We start from the raw sequence: 5152 nt of genomic DNA, 5'->3' as shown, positions 1-5152 counted from the left end.
GCCTCTCCGGCCCAGTCCTGTCCTGGTGCACCTCTTACCTTACTCACCGATCCTTCTCTGTCACCACCTCTGGGTCTCTTTACCCCCCGTCCACCCTTCCAGTCGGGGTCCCTCAGGGCTCTGTTCTGGGACCCTTACTCTTCTCTCTATACACCTCCTCCCTGGGTGAACTGATCAGCTCCTTCGGCTTCAGCTACCACCTTTATACTGATGACACTCAACTATACCTCTTCTCTCCTGATCTCTCTCCCTCCCTCCTCTCTAGGGTGTCCGCCTGCCTCTCTGCTATCTCCTCCTGGATGTCCTCTCGATTCCTCAAACTTAACCTTGCCAAAACTGAGCTCATAGTTTTTCCTCCCTCTCATACCTCATCCCCTTCTGACCTCTCCATCACTGTCGACAACACCTCTATCTCCCCTGTCCCCCAACTTCGCTGCCTTGGTGTCATCCTTGACTCCTCTCTCTCCTTTGGCCCCCACATCCTCTCTCTTGCTAAATCCTGCCGCTTCCAGCTGCGTAACATCGCTCGCATCCCTTCCTCTCCCAAAATGCCACCAAATGCCTTATCCACTCTCTGATCATCTCCTGCCTGGACTACTGCAACCTCCTCCTCACTGGCCTCCCCCACTCTCATCTTGATCCCCTTCAATCTGTTCTTAACGCTGCCGCTAGGCTTATTTTCCTTTCTCGACGCTCCTCTTCTGTCTCCCCCCTCTACCTAGCCCTTCACCCTTCAAAATCCTCTTAAAGCTCCTCACACTCACCTACAAGGCCCTCGCCAACTCCACTGCGCCCTACATTTCCACCCTCCTCTCTATTCATGCTCCGTCCCGCCCTCTCCGTTCTGCCTCTGACGGTCGCCTCTCTTCCCCCCTTATAACCTCCTCCCACGCGCGTATCCAAGACTTCGCCCGCGCTGCCCCCCTCCACTGGAACAAGCTCTCTCCCTCCATCAGAACTTCCCCTAATCTGTCCAGTTTCAAACGGGCCCTAAAAACCCACCTTTTTCTTAAAGCCTTTCTGTCTCCCACTTAACTTCCTACCTTATCTTCTGCCTCCGTCCCCCTACTCTCACTCTCTCCCCTGTGTCTCTCTGTCTGTCCACCCCTCCCCGTAGATTGTACGCTCCTCTGAGCAGGGCCATCTCTCCTCCTGTTTTCACCACTTCTAACTCTGCTCTCCAGCTACTTAGCCCTCCTCCTCGAGGGTCCTCCACCCCACTTCCACTGTCGCTCCCTCCTCCCCCCTGGGGGTCTCCCTGTCTTCCGCGCCCTCCTACTTGGGCCCCGTCGCTTGCGGATCCTCCCTCCCCCTTCCCCGCCCTCTCTAGCTGTGCATTGAGCTTACAGAGTTGCTGTGCTTACTGTTTACTGTACTGTGCTGTCTCCCATTGTATTGTAATTTGTTTGTCTCTGTACGGCGCTGCGGGTGCCTTGTGGCGCCTTATAAGTAAAAATTATTAATAATAATAATAATAATAATATCAAAGAAGCTTTTTCCACGGCTCCTATCTTGACTTAGCCTGACCTTCACAAACCCTTTTTTCTGGAGGTTGACGCCTCCTCTGTAGGCGTGGGAGCTGTACTGTCCCAGAAGAATTCCTCGAGTCCCCTCAGACCCTGTGGTTTTTTTCTCTAAAAAGTTTTCCTCCACTGAATCTAATTATGGTATTGGAGAAAAGGAACTCCTAGCTATTAAACTCTCATTGGAGGAATGGCGATACTTATGCGAGGGAGCCCGCTTCCCGGTCACCGTTTTCACCGATCATAAAATCCTCATCTATTTTCAATCCGCTCAATGTTTAAATGGCCAAACTGAGTGGGTCAACCAGGATTTGGAGTCCTACATTTGATGTTTTTGTTCTGAAAAGTAATCTACATGGGCAGAATTCTCCCACTATAATCACCTGCATGAATCCATGGGCACGTCTCCCTTTTTTACTCTATTCGGGAGACACCCGATTTTGCCTACCTTCTCGGACCTACCCGACTCCACGGTACCAGCAGCTCAAGATTTGGTTCACAATTTTTCCTTAATTTGGTCCTAGGTACAAACAAAGTTACAACAAACTCAGGATCGTTACAAGCACTTTGCAGATCGCCATCGGAGGAATATCCCTGTATTACACATTGGGGGGATAAGGCGTGGCTTTCTACTCAAAATCTTAAACTCACAGTGCTGTCCATGAAATTTGCACCTCGTTATATGGACCCTTATCCTATTATTCAAGCTTTGAATGCCATTACCTACAAATTCTGGTTACCCCCTTCTCTCCGAGTGCATAACTCATATTTCATATTTTTCTTCTTAAACCTCTTGTTATCAATGAATTCTCCAAGAAATCGCCTCCTCCTCCTCCTCCCGTCAATGCCACGTCTGGTGAAGAGTTTGAAGTTGAATGCATTCTAATAAAGCGAACTCTCTGAGGCAAACCACAATTTTTGGTCCATTGGAAGGGCCGGGGACGGATGCCTCTCTCATCTGCTAGCAACGGGACGAACTTCCGGGTTTACGCTGCACGCGCATTAGGCCCGCATCTCAATGCTAGGCAACGGGATGCTTCTTTTCCTCTGTCGGCGGTCAGGTGCATCTGACCGCCGAAATCAGCTCCACCCTATCTAGCACCTCCCTCCATGAGTCTGGTGCCAGAGTATTGGTTTCACCAGCTCCAGCGTCCTGTATCCTGCTTCTTTGCTCCTGTTTGTATTTGGTTCCTGACTATTGGCTTTGTTCCTGACTATTTTCCGTCCTGTGATTGGGCTCTGTTGATATCTGGATTCTGACTTTCGGCTTGCTTCTGACCTTCCCTCTGGATTACCCTTGTGTACTGCACCATCATTTGGCATCCGACCCGGACTGTACGACCATCCCTGTTCTCTCCCGCTGCACTAACTAACTTAGAGAACCACGACCTGCTCACCTCACGCAGCCAAGCCCATACCTCATTGCGGGGGTCCCTGGTGAATACGCTCCCAGAGAGGGGAGGCCCAGGCCTGGCCAGACAATAAAGATATTAAGTAAGCAACTCTTGTTCTTTGAGTAGGAAAGTTCTGAAGTTGTAATTCGAATTGAATCGAACACTGATTGAGGAAACCTCTACATACTTTAGGGTCGCCATCAAATTTAGCAGGAGACGGAATCCGGAGAGTAGAATGAGAATTACTGGGTAATTCTAGTGCAGGCACAACTGGAGGAGAAATAGAAGGGACAACTTGAATAGTATCCATTCTTGTGCTTAGCATCTGAAAACATTGTAATAACTGTCGCTAACCAGCATCTTGTTGTTCAACCCGGGTAATTAAATGTTGTAACATATCAATGGTTGAAGGCTCCCCAGCAGAATCCATTGTGGCCTGTTGATACTGTCACGGTTTGGTATTCTGAACTCTGGATCCGTTCAATAGGTGTTATAGGAACGGATCCTCGGGGAGTGAGAGTATGGTAACACACTGACAAGTGGTAGTAGTACCCCGTGGGTAAATAGATGACAGATGCAGGATAAAAGTACAATCAGCGGTTTAATGATGACTGGATGAATTAACAGGAAAGTCTTGATATATATATATAGACACTAGGAGCGTAGTACAAGGTGAGCGGAGTCACCGGCAATACACATCTGATACTATTGTTGGTTTTGAGAGCGGCTTACTTTGGAACTCCACAACTGTGTTCCACACAACATCCAGCTTGTCTAATAATCAGGAAGGAGAAAGGATTTAATACAACCAGAGTTTCCGCTTGCGGTACATAGGTGAGCTGGCCACATCCCCTAAATCATTTTTTTTTATGCTCATCCAGTACGCTGCAAAATAAAAATTCCATAAACACCAATACTGAGAGACTCCCTTTTGATCCTATGCAAAAGACTTTGTTATCTATAAGATTTGTTGAATTTTATAGGATTGCAACAGTACATATTAAAGCATATGTTATACATTTTATTAGTATTTTGCATCATGCATATAATATTTTATGTGAGTAATAAATGTTGTCATTTTTTAGACTCTTGCATTGGTATCCTGCTGTATATAATTTTGGGAGAAATCTAACTTTTTTAATTTATCGATTTGGCCTGGTGCCCCCATCTGTTTTGTTTTCTCCTTGCAGGGGGTCCCTGGAGAACACCACATGCCTCCTGGTTCAGTAGTGTCAATCTAACAGGTACACCCCCTATTTTGGTGTTCAGAGTGAAATGGTGTGTGTTCAAAGATGCTCTTCTGCATACTAATGTGTATTTGAGGTTATGTTGCCTTCCTGTCAGCTTGAACCAGTCTGGCCATTCACTCACTCATTAATGAGATGTTTTTGCCCAAAGAAATGCCGCTCACTGGATCGTTTTTGTCTTGCGCACAATTCGTTGTAAACTCTAGAGCCTGTTGGGCTTTAAACTCGCAGGAGATCCACAGTTTATCAGATAACCAAACCATTCTGATCATGAAATGATTGTTGGTGACAAATTCACTTAGATCACATTTTGTCCCCATTCTGTGCGCATGCTCTTATGCATTGAGTTTCTACATGACTGGTTGATTAGATATTTGCATGAATGTGCAGATGTACAGCTATGCTAATAAAGTGGCCACTGAGTGTATTATACATTTAGTAAAATGTTTACTTTGTATACTGATCAGCTCTGTTTCCATGCATGTCAATGAAACTTTAAGGTTTTGCTTTTCAAGCCTAAAACTATACTTAAAGTAGTAAACGAGAAAGTATTTTATGAAGATAAAAATGATCTATTTTACCTAAATTCATAGCAAAATATGGAGAACATCTAAACAGTTAAAAAACACTAAAAGTACAGAACACCGTACATAAAAGTGTGTCCTCCTAGGTGCTTCACCTTCATTTATGTTAGGCTTCACTATCACTTATCCCTGTACAAGCATAAATTAAGTGTTCTATACTTTGGATGCAGGACGGATGCAGAATAAAGCCAAGTAACTATTTTTCAAGCCCCTATTAGGCTAGTATTGACAACTAGCATCCTGCAGACAAGCATTTTATATGAGGTGAAATGAGTCACCATCCATGACACTGCACTATGAGAATTCCTATGTGCACATGAAAAATAAGGAGAGAAGCTGTCACGCCTGAGGATCTGTCCGTACACAAAGCTGGGTGGATCAATTATGTTCCTTTGCATGTAGGT

The sequence above is a fragment of the Mixophyes fleayi genome, chromosome 7 (assembly GCF_038048845.1).
Source record: "Mixophyes fleayi isolate aMixFle1 chromosome 7, aMixFle1.hap1, whole genome shotgun sequence".
NCBI classification, from domain to species: domain Eukaryota; kingdom Metazoa; phylum Chordata; class Amphibia; order Anura; family Limnodynastidae; genus Mixophyes; species Mixophyes fleayi.
Note: the sequence above shows the minus strand (reverse complement) of the source record.